The following is a 21,649-nucleotide window of genomic DNA, read 5'->3' as shown; positions in this document are numbered from 1 at the left end:
TTTAAGTGTTTAATTTAATAGTTTTAAACATTAAAAATTGACAACATACTCGACTTTTGGCTTTAGTACATCACCTCTATTCCGGAAATATATTGGGTACTATCCGGCCCGTGAGAATATGTTTTCTGGGTCTGTTTGGAAAGTCATTAATATTTGGAGGATCATGTTATCCTCGTAGGGTTCAGCTTACATCTCCTCCCCAAGAATGATCTGGAGGGTGAAGCCGATAATTTTTGTCAAATAAATGGTTTTTTTAATTCAAGAAAAATGCTTGGTTGGCCGCCTTTACAATATTATAATTTTTGGTTACATTGTTGTTTAGTTTTGTGATAATCCGATAACATTATTTTATGCTCTTATAAGTCTATTTTTGTGTACTATAAATGTTTGATTTGAATGTATGTGTGTGATTTCGCAATTTGGGTCTGTAATTTTTGTTATTTTGTACGGTTGTAAAATGAGTCCATTTTTTTCTGTTCTCTCTTTGTAGGTACACTGTGTCGTTGATTTTGATTGTTAATGGGTTTGTGTTTTTGTCTAAAGTTTCTTTTCTGTTGTGTTTTTGGTCGATAAGTTTTTGTTTTGCAACTTCGTTTGTTTTTTTAATTTATATTTTATTTCTTTGCTATTTTTTTTTCTTCATATATAGTTTATTTGACACGGCACAAATACAATTCAATGTTTAACGGTGCCAATTATATCTGGTAGCTTACTTTCTAAAGTATCTTAATAACTAAAAGCAAATTTTTTATCCTCGCTGCCGACTACGAGTTGAAACTAAATCTAACTTAAAGCTAGAATATTTTGCATTAAAAGCACAGGTTTGCTGTTTGATGGTTTTCATTGCAGCATATTAAATTTGTTCCGCTGCTGGGCCAAGATATTACGGACTGGCATATTGGGTTGTTTCCATCGGGCCTTGAGAGTATCGTGCGGGTCTGATTGCTGTTTCCGGATCCGGGGTCTTAACGTGTTCTTGTCGTTTGGTTGGATGTAGGCGGAAGGGGATAGGGCTAAACTGGGGCGTGGATGGATTTCAGGAAAACGTATATAAGGGACATGTAGGATAGGTCACGGCTCGCCAAGACATCACGAACAGGAACAGCCGGCTGCCTACCTTCGGCCTGCAGGGAAGCTATTAATCTAGACCTGGCGTCACGGTGTACAGGGCATGACCAAACAACGTGCTCTATGTCGTGATAACCTTCACCACAGGCACAGATACCACTCTCCCCGAGCCCAACACGACGGAGATGCGCGTCAAATCTATAGTGATTGGACATAAGCCGGGACATCACGCAAATGAAATCCCGACCTACATCCAACCCCTTGAACCGTCGGTTCGTCTACACCTTGGGTATAATGGAATGTAACCACCTTCCCAGTTCCCCTCTGGTCCAAGCATTTTGCCAAGTGATGATCGCATTCTGACGTACAAATGAGAAAAATTCATTAAAGGCAATTGATCTTTCATAAATTCCACCGTTTGTTGCGCCCACCTTAGCCAAAGAGTCCGCTTTCTCATTACCCGGTATCGAGCAGTGAGAAGGGACCCACGCTAAGGTAATCTGAGTAGATTTTTCGGATAAAGCACTCAGATGTTCCCGTATTTTCCCCAGTAAATACGGAGAGTGCTTAACATCTTTCATCGATCGGAGAGCCTCAATGGAACTGAGACTGTCCGTAAAGATGAAATAATGGTCCGTGGGCATTTTTTCGATAATCCCTAGGGTGTACTGAATTGCAGCTAATTCTGCGACGTAAACAGAAGCAGGATTATCGAGCTTATGGGAGACGGTTAAATTGTTATTGAAGATACCGAAGCCAGTGGACCCATCAAGAAGTGATCCGTCAGTGTAGTACATATTGTCGCAGTTGATGTTTCGATATTTATTGGAAAAAATTTTAGGGATCTGCTGCACGCGTAAATGATCCGGGATTCCACGAGTTTCTTCTATCATGGATGTATCGAAAAACACAGTAGAATCAGAAGTATTTGATAAGTCGACACGATTTGGAATATTCGAAGAAGGGTTAATATTTTGGGACATGTGATTGAAATACAATGTCATAAAACGGGTTTGAGAATTAAGTTCGATTAACCTTTCAAAATTTTCAATCACGGGACGGTTCAAGACCTCACATTTGATTAGAATACGAGAAGACAGGCTCCAGAAGCGGTTTTTCAATGGTAGTACTCCAGCTAAGATCTCCAAACTCATCGTATGGGTCGATTGCATGCAACCCAAGGCGATACGCAAACAACGATATTGTATTCGCTCCAGTTTGATCAAATGTGTGTTTGCTGCGGAGCGGAAGCAGAAACACCCGTACTCAATAACAGACAGTATCGTTTGGTAAAGCCTTATAAGGTCTCCTGGGTGGGCACCCCACCATTGTCCGGTTATTGTACGAAGAAAATTCACTCTTTGTTGACATTTTTTCATCAGATACCTCACGTGACAACCCCAGGTGCCTTTAGAGTCGAACCAAATACCAAGATATTTGTGTACCAAAACCTGAGAAATCGTTTTACCCATTAATTGTGTTTGAAGCTGAGCAGGTTCATGCTTCCTAGAAAAAACTACTATCTCAGTCTTCTCCGGAGAGAATTCGATACCTAGCTGTAAAGCCCAAGCAGACAAATTGTCCAAGGTATCTTGCAATGGTCCTTGCAAATCGGCAGCTTTGGCTCCTGTAACAGAGATTACACTGTCGTCTGCAAGTTGTCTTATCGTGCATGAATTTGCCAGACATTCGTCGATGTCATTTACATAAAAGTTGTAAAGAAGGGGGCTTAAACATGAGCCCTGGGGAAGACCCATGTAGCTAATGCGAAAAGTTGCCAAATCGCCGTGCGTAAAATGCATGTGCTTTTCGGACAACAAATTGTGCAAAAAATTGTTCAAAATTGGAGAAAATCCTTGTCGGTGAAGTTTACCCGAAAGAATGTCAATAGAAACGGAATCAAAAGCCCCCTCAATGTCCAAGAACGCAGACGCCATTTGTTCTTTGCGAGCATACGCCAGCTGAATATCTGTTGAAATCAACGCAAGACAATCATTCGTCCCTTTGGCACGGCGGAAGCCAAACTGAGTATCTGATAGCAGACCATTTGATTCGACCCAGTGGTCTAAACAACGGAGTATCATTTTTTACATCAATTTCCGGATACAGGATAGCATTGCAATCGGCCTATAAGAGTTGTGATCAGAAGCTGGTTTCCCTGGTTTTTGGATGGCGATCACCTTCACTTGCCTCCAATCCTGCGGTACAATGTTTTGCTCCAGGAACTTATTGAACAAGTTCAACAAGCGCCTCTTGGCATTGCCGGGTAGATTCTTCAACAAGTTGAATTTGATTCTATCTAACCCAAGCGCGTTATTGTTACAGAACAGAAGGGCAACTGAAAATTCTGCCATCGTAAAAGGTGATTCTACCGCGTCGTGGCCCGGAGACGCATCGCGAACAATGTTTTGCTCAGGAACAGAGTCCGGACATACTTTCCTGGCAAAATCAAATATCCACCGACTTGAAGACTCCTCGCTTTCGTTGACCGTTACGCGATTCCGCATTCTTCGGGCTGTGTTCCAAAGAGTGCTCATCGATGTCTCCCTCGACGTCTCGTTCACGAACCGACGCCAATATCCGCGTTTCTTTGCTTTAGCCAGGCTTTTAAGCTTGGTATTAAGCTCCGAATACCGTATATAGTCGTCGGGTATACCTCCCTTCTGGAAGGCCAAAAACGCGTCGGATCTTTGCGTGTAGACATCGGAGCACTCTTTGTCCCACCACGGAGTTGGAGGCCGCTCTTTGATCGTTACGCCGGGATATTTCTTCGTTTGGGCTTGCAACGCGGCGTCGAGGATTAAGCCCGCGAGGAGGTTGTATTCTTCAAGTGGTGGGTGATGTTGAATCGACTCGACCGCTTTTGAAATCATTTCCTCGTATAACTTCCAATCGACATTCCGTGTGAGGTCATACGGAATGTCAATTGGTCGCATGCGAGTTGACCCGTTTGTAATTGAAATAAGAATAGGCAGATGGTCGCTACCGTGAGGATCGAGGATTACCTTCCATGTGCAATCCAACCGTAGCGACGTCAAACATAAGGATAGATCCAGAGCGCTTGGGCGCGCTGGAGGTTTCGGGATACGTGTCATTTCGCCGTTGTTTAGAATAGTCATGTCGAAGTCATCGCAAAGGTTATAGATTAAAGAGGAGCGGTTATCATTGTAAGGGGAACCCCAAGCCACACCATGAGAGTTGAAGTCTCCCAAAATCAAACGTGGCGAGGGAAGAAGTTCTATTAAATCAAAGAGCAGCCGTTGCCCAACCTGTGCTCTGGGAGGAATATATATTGAGGCAATACAAAGCTCTTTACCTTGTATTGTCATTTGACATGCGACAACTTCGATGCCTGGAATCGAGGGGAGGTTAATACGATAGAAAGAATAGCACTTTTTAATCCCTAAAAGTACTCCTCCATATGGGGTGTCTCGATCAAGGCGAATAATATTAAAATCATGGAAGTTGAGATCAATATTTGAAGTAAGCCAAGTTTCACAAAGGGAAAATGCATCGCATTTGTTTTTATTTATCAAAACTTTAAACGAATCAATTTTTGGTAAAATACTTCTACAATTCCACTGTAAGACAGAGATAGAATCCTTCATATACGCAGTTGAATTAGGCATCGAAGGATACAATCGCTGCAAGGAGGGGCCATTGGGCAGTCAACTGCTTCAAAAATGATCTAACTGTTGGGAGGAATGCTGTAAGAAAAATTTTAATTGGATCGGGTACATTGAAATTTTCAAAAATCCAGTCCACAATGTCAGAAAATTTCACTAATCCAGAGTTTGTTTCATCAACTGGATGTGCAAAAGGAACAACTGGGGTTTTAGATGTTCCTGGCAGTGCTGGGAACTCCTTCTGGGACTTTAAATTTGCAAGCCCAGGAGGAGTTTGCTTCGGTTTTTCCGCAGCACTGTTTGGTTTGTTCGTACTTTTCATTTCACTTTGGGAAATCTTAGGACCTTTACGGGGAAGTTTAGGAGAAGAAACATTTTTCCTCTTCCTAGACTCCCCAGGATTGGCATAAGATGTTCCCGCTGATGAATCGTCAGAATCGGTTTCATCAGAGGACAACAGATCAAAGGGGTTCGATGTTATGGTAGAAGTGGTCACGGTCTTCTTCAGCATCTCAGCATAAGAACGCTTTGAACGCTCCTTAAGTGACCGCTTGATTTTATCTCTGCGCTGCATGTACACCGGGCATGTGGAGAGCTCATGCTGGTTTTCCCCACAGTGAATACATTTTTCAGCATTAACACTGCAAGAATCTTCCACATGAGTCTCCCCACACTTGCTACATCGTGCCTTATTGCAGCAGTAGGCGGCTGTGTGGCCTAACTGCTTGCAATTGGTGCAATTCATAACACGGGGTACATACAATCGCACAGGCAGACGAACCCGGTCGATCGAGACGTGGCTAGGGAGTGCAGATCCGGCAAACGTAACGCGAAACGAGTCTGACGGAGTGTAAACTTTTTTACCACCGACGAGAGACATGGACCGCAATTGCTTACAATCCAAAATCTTCGCCTGTGTTTCGGTATTTTTGAAGCAACCGGTTGCGCTTTTTAGGGTACACTCGACAGACAGACTCGAACCGGTTATGACACCGTCGATCTCCACGTCTCGTGCGGGTATGTAAACGCGATACTCGCGTGTGAAGAGCTCAGAGCAAGCGATAGCATTGGCCTGTGCCAGATCACTGACCACGACTCGGAGCTTGTTTGGTCGGACCTTGGAAATTTCGGTCACGGCCTTGTACCCCTTCGTCAGGTCTTTAGAAATTTGCAGTATGTTTAATCGCTTTGAATTCACTCCTGCATTTGGACGAAAATAAACAGTATAGCTGCCCTGTTAAGATCCGTCCGAGTAAAGCCTGGGGCGAGGGGGGACTGGAGAATTAACAGGGGAGGAAGTAACAGAAGGGTCAGGGTCAATGGGGTTCGGGGATGGTGGCACGGGAGGCGAGGGATCTATATCCAGCGCGCTAAATGTAGCGCACTAGCGTCGACAAGAACACGTACCTATTTACTTCTTCCTTCCAGCAGTGGTTGTCCGATCGTTCGAAGCTGCACCCAAAGCAGCCAGCAGCACCCGTACAGAAGCACCAATACAGCCACCAGCAGTGAGCCGGGTGTGAGATCACTCAGCACAGCGACACGACTCGACTGTCAAATGATGGCCTTGAATTAGAAAGATCTATTCACTGTGCACAGATCAAAACTGCAGCTGGTATTTTGCACCAATACAGCCAAAGTTGCGAGCCGGGTACAGAACGTAGCGACACAACTCACAATCTAGTTGGCCTTTAGCGCGAATAATACACTCTTTTGTTTGGCTATTCGTACACACGGACCGGATTGTAATAGAACGACCACTTTGCACGTCCGTTTCTGTCGAGTGTTCGACGCGGAATGATTTCTTTGCTATATTGTTCGAAATTGTAAACGGGGTCTATCGTTTTGTTATATGTTTCTTGTGGTAGTCTTGGTTTCATCCGAATTAGGGTGGTCGGTATTACCGAATTTTCGAGAAACCGGTATTTCGGTATCAATGAGAATAAAAACCGGTAAAAAAAACGGTGTTTTATTTTTTTTCGGATTATTACAAACCAGGGGCCACTCGTGGTCTTTGAACCTTCTTGTGCAACTACAAAATTCTGGAAATCATAGTTTGTGGAAATAATGACAATCATGTTCGCGAGAAAACGCAAGTCATTCTCTCTGTAATATTTAAAATTAAAACTGAAAAATAATTAAATATTATATACAGAAATGTGGAGTTGAAATTTTTTTTTATCAAGCGTCTTTGGTTGCATCTCTGGACGTGTCGCTGCATAACCATGTTTATGCAACAATGAGTACCAATGATTCATTACGAGCCAGATTTCATTTTGTAAGATTTGGACCACTGCTACCATTGTTTTGATCTCTTGTGGTATACGATCCAGATACAACACTGGATAAATTTAACAGTGTTTGGAAAACTTCAATGAATGAATCCAGTGATATGATTACGAAGAACATAATTTCGAAACTCATAAAAAAACATGCAGATTTTTATTTCAATTTTCTTTCACATCGCAAAACATAGTTTTAAAATAATGAATAACTTGAAAATTCTTAGAGAAACAATCTTTGAAAAGGTCGAAAAGAGTGAATGAATGAAGAAATAAAAATGAAATGACGATCAGACAAGAATTTACATTCTATGAATCCGAAGGAATCGAAGGTAAATACTTCTCTATTTTATTCGATGCTCTTTAAACAGTTCAGTTGAACCTGAGAAAGCATTATTCTCAGCTATAATTATTGCTAATAAAATCCTCTGTAGTTAGGGCGACGAAGCTTTGACCATGTTACAGCTATTTAAATTTCGCTTTTCAAGAATAAGGAGCAGTAGGTTTGAGGATGAAATTTTTTATTGATTGACTAGTTGACCCGGCAAACTTCGTCCCGCCTATTTAAGTGTTTAATTTAAAAGTTTTAAACATTTAAAATTCATTGATTTCTTGCGATTTGTTTATATCGTTTAAAATAATTGGTTTTATTGGAATGACAACATCCTCGACTTTTAGCTTTTGTACATCACCTCTATTCCGGGAATATATATTGGGTGCATTTCAGTTATTTTCGTTGTTTTCCAGAAACTGAAAGTGGTCATCTTCGAATTCAAAATGGGCTTCTTTACACCATTTCGATTACGGACATATCCATATGTTGTAGTATTCGGTTATTTTCGGCTGTTTCCCAGAAATTGCCATTTTACAATTCAAACTGGTGTCTGAGGTCAATTTTTAGCTTCTTGCATCATTCTGGATCCGGTGATACTCATATTGGGTGGTATTTGGTCACTTTAGGCTCAATTTCAAAAACCGTAAGTCGCAATCTTGGATTTCAAAATGGCATTTGGAGACAATTTCTGGCCCCTGAGCATCATTCAGGTTTCAGAAACACCCATATTGGGTGTTATTTGGTCATTTTCGGCTGTTTTTCAGAAACCGGATGTCACCATCTTCGAATTCAAAATGGTGTCTGTGGTCGATTCTAGCTCCTGAATATCATTCTGGTTCCGAAGATACTCATATTGTATGGAAATCGGCCATTTTGGGTGGTATTTGGTCATTTGCCGCTGTTCTTCGGAAACCGGAAGTCGCCATCTTGGATTTTAAAATGGCATTCGGGAACAATTTCTGGCCTCCGTGCGTCAATCTGGTTAAAAAAACGCTCATATTGGGTGGTATTTGGTCATTTTCGGCTGTTTTCCAGACACCGGAAGTCGCCATCTTACAATTCAAAATGTTGTCTGAGGTCGATTTGTGGCTTCAGTGCATCATAAAAATTCCGTAAATACCAATATTGGGTGGTATTTGGTCATTTGCCGCTGTTTTCAGAAACTGGAAGTCACCATCTTGGATTTCAAAATTGCATTTGGAAACAATTTTGGGTCTCTGAGCGTCATTCTGGTTTAAGAAACATCCATATTAGGAGGTATTTGGTCATTTTCGTCTGTTTTCCAGTCACTGGAAGTAGCCATCTTACAATTCAAAATGTTGTCTGAGGTCGATTTGTGGCTGCAGTGCATCATAACAATCGCGGAAATACCCATATTTGGTCATTTGCCGCTGTTTTTCAGAAACCTGAAGTCGCCATCTTGGATTCCAAACTGGCATTTGGAGACAATTTCTGGCCTCTGAGCGTCATTCTGGTTAAAAACACCCATATAAGGTGGTATTTGGTCATTTTCGGCAGTTTTCAGGTCACCGGAAGTCGCCATTTTACAACTCAAAACATTGTCGGAGTTCGACAAACGTACAAACCGTGGAACACCACTCATAGATTGCCTCATACATAGGCGAACTTTATTATTATAAAATATTCGGCCGAGTCCACTTCACAATAAAATGTGCATTTTTTTCAGTGTTTTTCAGTGTTCATTAGGGTAATATTATTTTTAAAAGTTACTCTTTTTCGAATGTCGTGTAGAACAAAATCAGAAGTGGCGCACCTAGCGGTAGAAAAGGTGACTAACGCTTCTGTCATTTTCAATTTGTCTTCATAATTTCACGTAAGTGAACTATATTGGTATTTAAGATATTTGATGTCAGACTTATGGGTCAGAAAGTCTTAGGTAGGGTTTTATCCTTTCTTCCAACTTTGGGGATAAACACTACCTACACCTTCAGCCAGTTATCCGGAATATGGCCCAGGATAAAGCTGGCTCTGAAGAGGTTTTTGAGTTCGGACATGATAGCTGCGGCCGATTTTTGTAGAAAGAGGGGAAGTATGCCGTCTGGACCTGGAGACTTCATAGGATCGAGTGAGCTTAGAGCCCAACCTATTGAAGCTTCTGTGAACAGTCGACCGGCCAGCAGGATAGACTCCCGAGACGTCATATGTCTCGAATTGTCCCGCCGCGACCCATCACTATGTAGTTCTTCGGTCTCTGTCGATCCGGGAAAGTGGGTGTTCATGAGAACCTCCAACGTTTCCTTGGTAGTGACAGTGAGGCATCCAGCCTCTTTCCTTACTTGTCCTAAACCGTTAGTATGTTTTTTGGACATCGCCTTTTGGAGCCGCGTAGCTTCCGGCAGAGTTTGGAATCTTTTACAGAAACTAACTCTGGATTTCCGTTTAACCTTGCGTAGCTCGGCGTTGTACTTAGTGAGGAACGCTCTGTAGTCGTCCCAGTTAAGATGTGACTTTTGCCCTGTTGAACAACCGCCTAGTTCCCCGATGAAGGTCATTGAGTTGATCATTCCACCAGGGTACGTCATGGCATACTGACCGCTGTGTTAGTGGACAGTTTTCATTAAAAGCAATCATGGATCTGTTTTTTGCTGTCGAATTCAGGTCAACTGAATTTCGAATGTTGTTGTAACTGAGAGTTCGTGAATCGATCAGTTGTTCCTTAAAGGATCCCAAGTTCTCTTTTATTAAAAACAATGGTTAGCCTCTATATTAAAAACAATGTATCTGTGATCCAATGAACTAAGTTCATCAGAAACATACCATCTTTGATTTCTTTCAGAAATAAAGACGCTACACAGAGTGAGATTATATATATATATATATATATATATATATATATATATATATATATATATATATATATATATATATATATATATATATATATATATATATATATATATATATATATATATATATATATATATATATATATATATATATATATATATATATATATATATATATATATATATATATATATATATATATATATATATATATATATATATATATATATATTTATATATATATATATATTTATATATATATATATATATATATATATATATATATATATATATATATATATATATATATATATATATATATATATATATATATATATATATATATATATATATATATATATATATATATATATATATATATATATATACAAGCCACAAATCGACCTCAGAAAACATTTTGAATTGTAAGATGGCGACTTCCAGTGACTGGAAAACAGACGAAAATGACCAAATACCTCCTAATATGGATGTTTCTTAAACCAGAATGACGCTCAGAGACCCAAAATTGTTTCCAAATACAATTTTGAAATCCAAGATGGTGACTTCCAGTTTCTGAAAACAGCGGCAAATGACCAAATATCACCCAATATTGGTATTTACGGAATTTTTATGATGCACTGAAGCCACAAATCGACCTCAGACAACATTTTGAATTGTAAGATGGCGACTTCCGGTGTCTGGAAAACAGCCGAAAATGACCAAATACCACCCAATATGAGCTTTTTTTTAACCAGATTGACGCACGGAGGCCAGAAATTGTTCCCGAATGCCATTTTAAAATCCAAGATGGCGACTTCCGGTTTCCGAAGAACAGCGGCAAATGACCAAATACCACCCAAAATGGCCGATTTCCATACAATATGAGTATCTTCGGAACCAGAATGATATACAGGAGCTAGAATCGACCACAGGCACCATTTTGAATTCGAAGATGGTGACATCCGGTTTCCGAAAAACAGCCGAAAATGACCAAATAACACCCAATATGGGTGTTTCTGAAACCTGAATGATGCTCAGGGGCCAGAAATTGTCTCCAAATGCCATTTTGAAATCCAAGATTGCGACTTACGGTTTTTGAAAAATAGCCTAAAGTGACCAAATACCACCCAGCATGAGTATCATCGGATGCAGAATGATGCAAGAAGCTAAAAATTGACCTCAGACACCAGTTTGAATTGTAAAATGGCAATTTCTGGGAAACAGCCGAAAATAACCGAATACTACAACATATGGATATGTCCGTAATCGAAATGGTGTAAAGAAGCCCATTTTGAATTCGAAGATGACCACTTTCAGTTTCTGGAAAACAACGAAAATAACTGAAATGCACCCAATATATATTCCCGGAATAGAGGTGATGTACAAAAGCCAAAAGTCGAGGATGTTGTCATTCCAATAAAACCAATTATTTTAAACGATATAAACAAATCGCAAGAAATCATTGAATTTTAAATGTTTAAAACTATTAAATTAAACACTTAAATAGGCGGGACGAAGTTTGCCGGGTCAACTAGTCAATCAATAAAAAATTTCATCCTCAAACCTATTTAAATAGCTGTAACATGGTCAAAGCTTCGTCGCCCTAACCACAGAGGATTTTATTAGCAATAATTATAGCTTAGAAACATGCTTTCTCAGGTTCAACTGAATTTGGATGAACTGTTTAAAGAGCATCGAATAAAATAGAGAAGTATTTACCTTCGATTCCTTCGGATTCATAGAATGTAAATTCTTGGCTGATCGTCATTTCATATTTATTTCTTCATTCATTCACTCTTTTCGACCTTTTCAAAGATTGTTTCTCTAAGAATTTTCAAGTTATTCATTATTTTAAAACTATGTTTTGCGATGTGAAAGAAAATTGAAATAAAAATCTGCATGTTTTTTTATGAGTTTCGAAATTATGTTCTTCGTAATCATATCACTGGATTCATTCATTGAAGTTTTCCAAACACTGTTAAATTTATCCAGTGTTGTATCTGGATCGTATACCACAAGAGATCAAAACAATGGTAGCAGTGGTCCAAATCTTACAAAATGAAATCTGGCTCGTAATGAATCATTGGTACTCATTGTTGCATAAACATGGTTATGCAGCGACACGTCCAGAGATGCAACCAAAGACGCTTGGTAAAAAATAAATTTCAACTCCACATTTCTGTATATAATATTTAATTATTTTTCAGTTATATTTTTAAATATTACAGAGATAATGACTTGCGTTTTCTCGCGAACATGATTGTCATTATTTCCACAAACTATGATTTCCAGAATTTTGTAGTTGAACAAGTAGGTTCAAAGACCACGAGTGGCCCCTGGTTTGTAATAATCCGAAAAAAATTAAAACACCGTTTTTTTACCGGTTTTTATTCTCATTGATACCGAAATACCGGTTTCTCGAAAATTCGGTAATACCGACCACCCTAATTCGGATGCAAACCAAGACTACCACAAGAAACATATAACAAAACGATAGACCCCGTTTACAATTTCGAACAATATAGCAAAGAAATAAAATATAAATTACAAAAAACAAACGAAGTTGCAAAACAAAAACTTATCGACCAAAAACACAACAGAAAAGAAACTTTAGACAAAAACACAAACCCATTAACAATCAAAATCAACGACACAGTGTACCTACAAAGAGAGAACGGAAAAAAATGGACTCATTTTACAACGGACCGTACAAAATAACAAAAATTACAGACCCAAATTGCGAAATCACACACATACATTCAAATCAAACATTTATAGTACACAAAAATAGACTTATAAGAGCATAAAATAATGTTATCGGATTATCACAAAACTAAACAACAATGTAACCAAAAATTATAATATTGTAAAGGCGGCCAACCAAGCATTTTTCTTGAATTAAAAAAACCATTTATTTGACAAAAATTATCGGCTTCACCCTCCAGATCATTCTTGGGGAGGAGATGTTAGCTGAACCCTACGAGGATAACATGATCCTCCAAATATTAATGACTTTCCAAACAGACCCAGAAAACATATTCTCACGGGCCGGATAGTCAAACATCTTCCAAATTGAATAATTTGACAAGTGTTGCATATGACACCAGCCATACGCAAACCACTTGAGAATTCCCACCGAACTAACCTAATTCCTAAAACCCATGTTACTAAACAAATCCTTATTCCCACATACGATTTACCACAACAAGTGTTGCATATGACAACTAGCCATACGCAACCCACTTGAGAATTCCCACCGAACTAGCCAAATTCCTAAAACCATGTTTTACCACAAATCCGGATTCCCATGCCTACATGCCAACCACTTGAGAATTAACCAAGTTGCATGCAGTCATATGAGAACAACCCGAACCTTACTCAACCCGCTTTTTCGTCACCTCATAAATTCCAAAGCGCAGCAAGCAAAACTAGCAGCGTGCATCTTTTCTCATGACCCAATTTCACTCTCTTTCTATTTCCACACCCAAACCGGCGTCGCAAGCAGCTAAGCAGAAAAGCGACTCACGGATTACATTGCAACAGTGCTGATTGCCTTACGCCCGCGCGTATGCAATCAAGCCCCCTTGACGATAACGCTTGTAACGATAAATGCTTTGAAAGCTACCACTACACAAGTTTAACCAATGACAATTCAATTCTGCTGGCTCAGCCTGATTAGCTTGTATACACGTATATACCACTATACGTTAATCTATGTGAGCCGTTGAGAGCAAAAGTGGTACATGTGCCATTGAGTAAATTTTTCAGAAGAAGCGATAAACGAAAACACTCTAATAGTAAATTATTTTCAACAATTTTTTCCAACATAACTGCACTAAATCATTGCTGGAAAGATTTCATAAGACGGTACATGAAAGCATAACGAGTTCCGGTTGAGAAACTTACACAAACTTCAATGGAAAAACATGTACCACTTTTGTTCTATGGGAAAAATAATGACAACCAGAAAACGTTGAGAGCAAAAGTGGTACATGTCCAGTGTGAGCATGAAGGATGCATTATAGCTCTCTAATCTTAAGTCATAGAACATTCATGTCTTCAGCAGAGTTGTCCAAGTGATTGAGTACTATAGAATGATGATCTGTTTGTTAAGGAATTCTGTCGCTTCGTGGCGCTAGTGTATATGTATTTGGTGACAGCATACGAGTGGATACTGAAATAGGTAAAATGTTTTCTGTTACAAAATAGTCACGGGTACACTAGCGCCAATTCCAAAGCAGACAGATCAATACTCAATCACTTAACAAACTTTGCTTAAGACATGATTGTTTTATATCCTAAGATCCTCGATTTATAATTCATCTAATATGCACAAACCGGACATGTACCAGTTTTGCTCTCAACGAAATGGTGATTATGTTAATAACCAAAAGTTGTTTTGGCGGTAACATTGGTTTAGGTTATCAGATCTCGGTTTTTCTTGGATATTCTAGTACATGATTGCGTTCTGCAACAATTTATGCAAAAAAAACAAAAAGTGTAAAAATGGCACATGTACCACTTTTGCTCTCAACGGCTCATGTAAAAAAGTATCAGGTAAAAATTAGAAGTTAAGAAGTGATTTAGAATTAGAAGTAAGTTTAACAAGAATAAATTAATCCTGTTTGAGACGTAGAACAATGAAGTGGTCTTTTAGCTAATCCCAAGGTATCACAGCACAAGGTGGATTTATTAGAGTTTAGTGGACTTATCAGACTGGACACTGTTTTGAATTCAAAGATAACCACTTTCAGTTTCTGGAAAACAACCGAAATAACTGAATACCACCCAATATGAGTATTTCCGGTGTCAGATGGATGCTAGAAAAACAGCTGAAAATGACCGAATGTGGATATTTTCAGAAAGGAGTTAATGTACAGAAGCCAAAAGTCGAGGATGTTGTCATTCCAATAAAACCAATCATTTCAAACGATTTATCTTTTGACCTTGATTATATCCTATGGCCTATTTGAAGTGCATTTGCAGACTATAAACAAATCGCAAAGAATCAATGATTTTGGAATGATTAAAATTATTTAATTAAACACATAAGTGGGCGGGACGAAGTTTGCGGGTCAACTAGTAAAAAATAAATCAGGACACCCAAATAGGATTTCAATATCAGGGCATGTCCTGCAAAATCAAGACGGATGGATTACTAAGTATTCTGAAAGGCTTTTTACATCCAAACCTATGGTGCTCCAGAGTAACCATGATAGAGAGAAGGTCAAGACTAATTCAATGGTAAAGATGATCTCACTCCTATAAAACGAATCATTTCAAACTATCTGTTTTTCGAGCAGGGATCCAACTTCAAAACCGAAACCATCGAGACACAAAAATTCTCCAATTTCAAACGTTTTAAACTCAATCAGTTTCCAACCGATTTCTGTCATTTTGCAGCAATCGATTGGAAAATCATTTAAGCACCCGTCCAAATGCAGAAATTTGTAATCTTTGAACATTGTCGAAACGCAAATGTCGACTTTTGGTTGGGCACTTACTGCCTTTCCCCAAAAAGAACGACATAAGAGACTGTTACTCCTCAAGCAAATCAGTTTACTAGCAGCAGGCAGCAGCAGCGGACATCAACACCGATGGCAGTAGGCGAAGTATATCAGCAGCGGGCAACAGCGGCGGTAGTAGTGGTTAGCTGCAGTTCCTACCTCTTTCAGTTCAGCTTCCCTTCGATCTGAGTTGGACCCCACCAGCGGTAATCCAATATCGTTGTAGATATCGCTGGGTGAATATAACCCGAAACTGAAAGAGACCGCACCGCCAAATGGTTTGAGAAGCCACCATCATTCAGCGTATGTATATTAGACTGGGACACGGTTATATGGGAAAAAAGCGATGGTGTTATTTTTTCGCTCCCATGCACTTTTCGTTTTTATTATGGGTCCTATAACAACTGAGTTTCTGGCAACACGTCAATGTTTGTTTACTTTGCTCTGACCGTTATTTTATTTTTCGACGTTTTTCCGAGTAAAAGTTAAAAAAATAAATATTGCTTTCTACCAGCTGCTTTTTTGGATCACTTGTCAAGTATGTGATATCGAGTTTAAAGTATTACCAGTCATCCTGCTGCAAAATCACCGTTCTTAAGTTAGCGCTAACTGGCTCTGTGCCTCTATTGTTTTGAATCATGGCTTCCGCTTGCAAAACATGCAGCTCACTAATCAACGGAATCGACAGAGTTGTCTGTCGGGGAAATTGCGGCTCGATGTTTCACCGCACCTACATACCGGGACTGCAGCGTTCTATCTTGGATGTTATATCAACCTATAGTGACAATATGTTTTGGTTATGCGATGAGTGTGCTACTAAGTTCACGAGTGGTTGCAGCTTCCAGTTCCCATTATACCTTCCGCACCCGATACAACGATGCTGTGCGAAACAGTCGCTAAATTGAATACAGTTGTCACAAATTTATCAAATCGCATCGAGAAACACTTCCCTGTCAGCGCGGCTGTTCCAGCTCAGAAGATCTTTTATGCTCAGCGACAGTCCGGAGAACAACCGACACCTAAAAGTAGCCGCGAAGACAATGTGAAAGTGTGTGCTGCAGTGGCCGGTGTTTGTGGTACGAGATCAGTACAATGTCAAATCAAAACTGTTGCTGATGAACGGCAGCAATTTTGGCTTTATTTAAGCAGGCTAGATCCTTGCCACACAGTTGATGACGTCGTTGCGATGACTCATGAGTGCCTCGATATTAAAGAAAAACCCAACGTAATTATGTTGGTAAAAAAGTGCTGATCCCGCCAAAATGAATTTCATTTTTTTTCGCGTGGAGATACCTAAAGAGCTAAAGGATGTTGCTTTACGTGCTTCTACATGGCCCACGGGAGTGTTCGTTCGTGAATTTGACTTCGACCAAATAAAACCTGACAGATTTCGCCAATAGACCGACCTTTCCTTTTTATTGGACAGCGAGAGTCAACTGACTCTCGCACAAGTTAGGTATCCACCGCCTTTTCATATCTCTGACAACGAATGCCAACATTCCGAATCGTGTTCTAGTCTATTCAACATTGCACCCGCACCACCAGTCTCGCCGCTTACATGTTCCAGGACGCCAAGCTGTCGCAACACGGATTCATTGGTTCAACTTTACTACCAAAATTCCTGCGGCATGAATTCTATCATCGACGACTATGTGCTCGCATTTTCAGAAGGATGTTACGACTTCATAACACTAACAGAAACTTGGCTGGACGATCGTGCCTAGTTTTCTTATTTGTTTGAGGACGAGTACGAGGGTTTCTGCTGCGACAGGAGCTCACTCAACAGCGTGAAAAAGATCGGTAAAGGAGTACTTATCGCTGTTCGCCGCCGCCTGAGAGCTAACATTATCAGTGATCCCTCATGGAATTCATTCGAACAGATTTGGGTGTCTGTCCAGCTGGCCGATAGAAAATTATTCATTTGCGTTGTTTATTTTCCGATGCTCATCTGCGGTCAGTTTATTCGATAACCGCTAGGAATAAACCGTGCGACGAAATCATAATTGTTGGAGATTTCAATCTGCCCAGTCTGTTCTGGCGCCCCTCTCGCGACGGCTATCACTACCCCGACCCGTCTCAGTCCACTTTTCATGATTGTGCATTGAATCTTCTTGACGGTTACAACGCCGCGGGCTTACAGCAAATCAATAGTAATCCCAACGAAAACGGACGTTGCCTCGACCTTTGCTTCGTCAGTACATGCGACACGGCCCCTGTGATGGCATACGCTCCCGACCCTCTTGTTAAAACTGTACCTCACCACCCAGCTCTTGTCCTGTCTCTCGACAAACGATCTAGAACCGATCACCCGACTACATCTAACTCGATCCGATTCAATTTTCGCCGAGCTAACTATGACAGTTTATTGAGCGCACTACTAAACGTAGATTGGATTGATATTTTGAATCCTACCGACATCGATTTGGCCGTCAGCGATTTATAAGATAAATTTCCAATATAAAAGATTACGGCGAAGTTGCTACTCTAACTATAGACGGCACATGGAGAGTAAACTGAAGACGGATCCTAAAAAGTTCTGGAATTTCGTTAACCTGCAGCGGAGCAATCAGGGTTGCCTTCCTCTATGGAGCTAGCTGGCGAGAAAGCTGATAGTTCCACTGGAATATGCCGGCTGTTTGCCAGAAAATTCTCGAGCGTTTTCAACAATGAAGTTCTTTCTGATAATCAAGTTCTTGAAGCCGCAAACAACGTTCTCCCTACCGGACATTCTATGGCCTCGATTAACATCGATGACGACATGATTCTTGCCGCCGCTACTAAACTGAAACACTCTTGCTCTCCTGGTCCGGACGGTATCCCAGCCACATTGTTAAAAAAGTGTATCTCTGGTTTAACTTTACCATTGAGCTTTTTGTTCCGCCTGTCACTGTCCACAGGAAGATTTCCAGTTGCCTGGAAACATGCATATGTGTTCCCGGTCCATAAAGAGGGTGATCGCACGAAAATTGATAACTACCGTGGAATATCTGCCCTGTGTGCTATATCGAAACTTTTCGAGTTAATCGTACTGCAACCTATTTACTCGCAATGCCAGAATATTATTGCCGACGAGCAACATGGGTTTCTTCCGAAACGCTCCTGTACAACGAATTTACTCTGCCTAACAAGTTTCGTAATCGACAGCTTTATTGAACGATCTCAAACGGACACAATCTATACGGACCTTTATGCTGCTTTCGACAAAATAAACCATCGCATTGCTATCGCTAAACTCGACCGTTATGGCTTCAGCGGCAACTTGCTGTGCTGGCTTGAGTCATATCTAGTAGGGCGTACTCTGAGTGTAAAAATTGACGATGAAATTTCTGAATCATTTTCCGCTACTTCCGGGATTGCTCAAGGTAGTCATCTTGGCCCATTAGTGTTTTTGCTGTATTTCAACGACGTCCACTACTCCGTTAAATGTACTCGTCTTGCATTTGCTGATGATTTGAAATTTGAAAATTTGCACTTACCCTTTCGTCGAACCAACTTCAGCTTAAATAGTGCCATCTTGGGTATCCAGCGTGCTTTCAACAGAGTGTCACTAGTTTTTGATTTTCTGTTTTATTAAAAACCATTAGGACAAGTTATTTTATGTCTGTTGGTAGTAGTTAAATAAATCAATAAATAAATAATTAAAACTGTGTAACTTTTCAGATCGATCGGTGAAACGCTCGATTTGCGCCCGATTTTTAAAGCTTCCATACGATTTTATATGGGAAAAACCACTTTTTCAAGACTTTTTCTATAGAGATGTCCAGTTGGCTCCTGAAAATATATCAATACATGATATTTATGGGAGATTGTCCTGGAAAAAAAACTCTTCTGAAGACCTCAAGGCGCTACTTTGCTTGTGAAAAAAGATATTCACCCCAGACTGATTGAGTACCTGACGAACAGCTTACCATTGAATTTAACTAGCAATACTGCTCTAACATGCTGCTGTTGCAAATTCAACCATGTGATGAGAAATGATATCACTTAAATTTATCTTGGAGGCTTCCCCGAAGATACTATGAGCAAAAATCACACTTTGAAAATTAATTCCACGCGAAATTATTTCTCATACTTAAGCAAGATTGCAATAGCAGCATGCTGTAGCAGTGTTGCTGGAGAATTTCAATGGTGAGCCGTCCGTCAGACATTCAATCAGTTTGGGGTGGAAAGCTGTTTCTACATGCATCGTAGCGCCTTACGGTCTTCAGAAAAGTTTTTCCCAGGAAAATTTCCTACAAATATCATGTATTGATATTTTTTAGGAACCAACTTGAAATCTCTAGAGAATAAGTATTGAAAAAGTGGATTTTCCCATATAAAAGCGTATGGAAACTTTAAAAATCGGGCGCAAATCGGGCGTTTCACTGATCGATCTGAAAAGTTACACAGTTGTTATGGGGCCCATAAGGAATACGAAAAGTGCATGAGAGCTAACATTTATCTTTTGTCCCACCCTAATGTATATATAGGGGGTGTGTGCACATAACGTGTGTGAATATCTGTAGCTATTAAGGTGTGTGGCTTGCGTGTAGGGGGGAATCCGCGACAACGACACTAGGAACAGAGGCGCCGAGTGGCAGAAACGACTGGTATGATGGGGAATGCCAGGCAGCGGTGTCAGAGAAAAACCGGACCTGGGTAAATTACCTGAGGGTAAGGACGAGAGAGAACCTGGTCAAATACAGACGGGCAAGGAACGACATGACCACGATCCTGAGACGTAAAAGCGCCAGCAAGAGGATCGTGACCATGAAGAGCTAGAAGAGCTGTTCACTGCTAATGAGACGCGAAAGTTCTACGAAAAGGTTAACCAATCCCGTAAAGGCTATGTGCCGCTAGCCGACTTTTGCAAGGATATGGAAGTTAACCTCATCACGAACGACAGCGAGGTGGTTGACAGGTGGAAGCAGCACTTCGATGAACATCTGAATGGCGATGCAACAAACGGAAGCGGAACTGGAACGGACCTGGGAGTGCCAGTAGTAGATGACCGGGTATTAGCCCCCGATCTCCACGAAATTCAGCGGGAGATTGGGAGGCTGAAGAACAACAAAGCCACCGGCAAAGACGGCCTGCCGGGCGAGCTCTACAAACATGGTAAAGAAACGCTTGCTAGAGCACTACACTGGGTCATTTCCAAGATCTGGGAAGAGGAAAAACTGCCGGAAGAGTGGATGGAGGGAGTCGTCTGCCCCATCTATAAGAAGGGCGACAAGCTGGAGTGCTGCAATTATCGTGGCATTACGCTTGTCAACGCTGCATATAAAATACTCTCCCAAGTTCTATTCCAATGTCTAACACCTTTAACAAGGAGGTTCGTGGGGCAGTACCAGGCGGGTTTCATGGGAGCCCGCGCAACCACGGACCAAATTTTTTCAATCCGACAGATTTTGCAAAAATGTCGTGAGTACAACGTGTCCATGCATCACATTTTTATCGACTTCAAGGCAGCCTATGATACAGTTGATCGAGAACAGCTATGGCAGATCATGCACGAGAACGAGGATATCTTCCCGGATAAACTGACGCGGCTGATCAAGGCTACCATGAACCGTGTGATGTGTTACGTGCGTGTCTCGGGGATGCTCTCGAGTCCCTCCGAGTCATGCCGAGGATTGAGACAAGTTGATGGACTCTCTTGTTTGCTTTTTAACATCGCCCTCGAAGGTGTTATACGAAGAGCGGGCATCGACACGAGTGGTACGATTTTTACGAAACGGGTTCAGTTTAAGGGCTTCGCTGATGACTTCGACATAATAGCACGAAACTTTGCGACGGTGGAGGAAACCTACACCAGACTGAAAGCGGAAGCTAAGCGCATTGGACTGCTGATCAATGCGTCGAAAACTAAGTATATGAAGGGAAGAGGCTCCAAGGAGAACAATGTCAGCCTCCCACCCCGGATCACCGTAGACGGCGATGAGCTTGAGGTGGTAGACGAGTTCGTGTACTTAGGATCGCTGGTGACCGCTGACAACAACACCAGCAAGGAGGTCCGGAGACGCATTCAAGCGGGAAATCGTAC

The sequence above is a fragment of the Wyeomyia smithii genome, chromosome 2 (genome assembly GCF_029784165.1).
Source record: "Wyeomyia smithii strain HCP4-BCI-WySm-NY-G18 chromosome 2, ASM2978416v1, whole genome shotgun sequence".
NCBI classification, from domain to species: Eukaryota; Metazoa; Arthropoda; class Insecta; order Diptera; family Culicidae; genus Wyeomyia; species Wyeomyia smithii.
The sequence above is the reverse complement of the archived record's forward strand: the minus strand, read 5'-3'. Positions refer to the sequence as shown.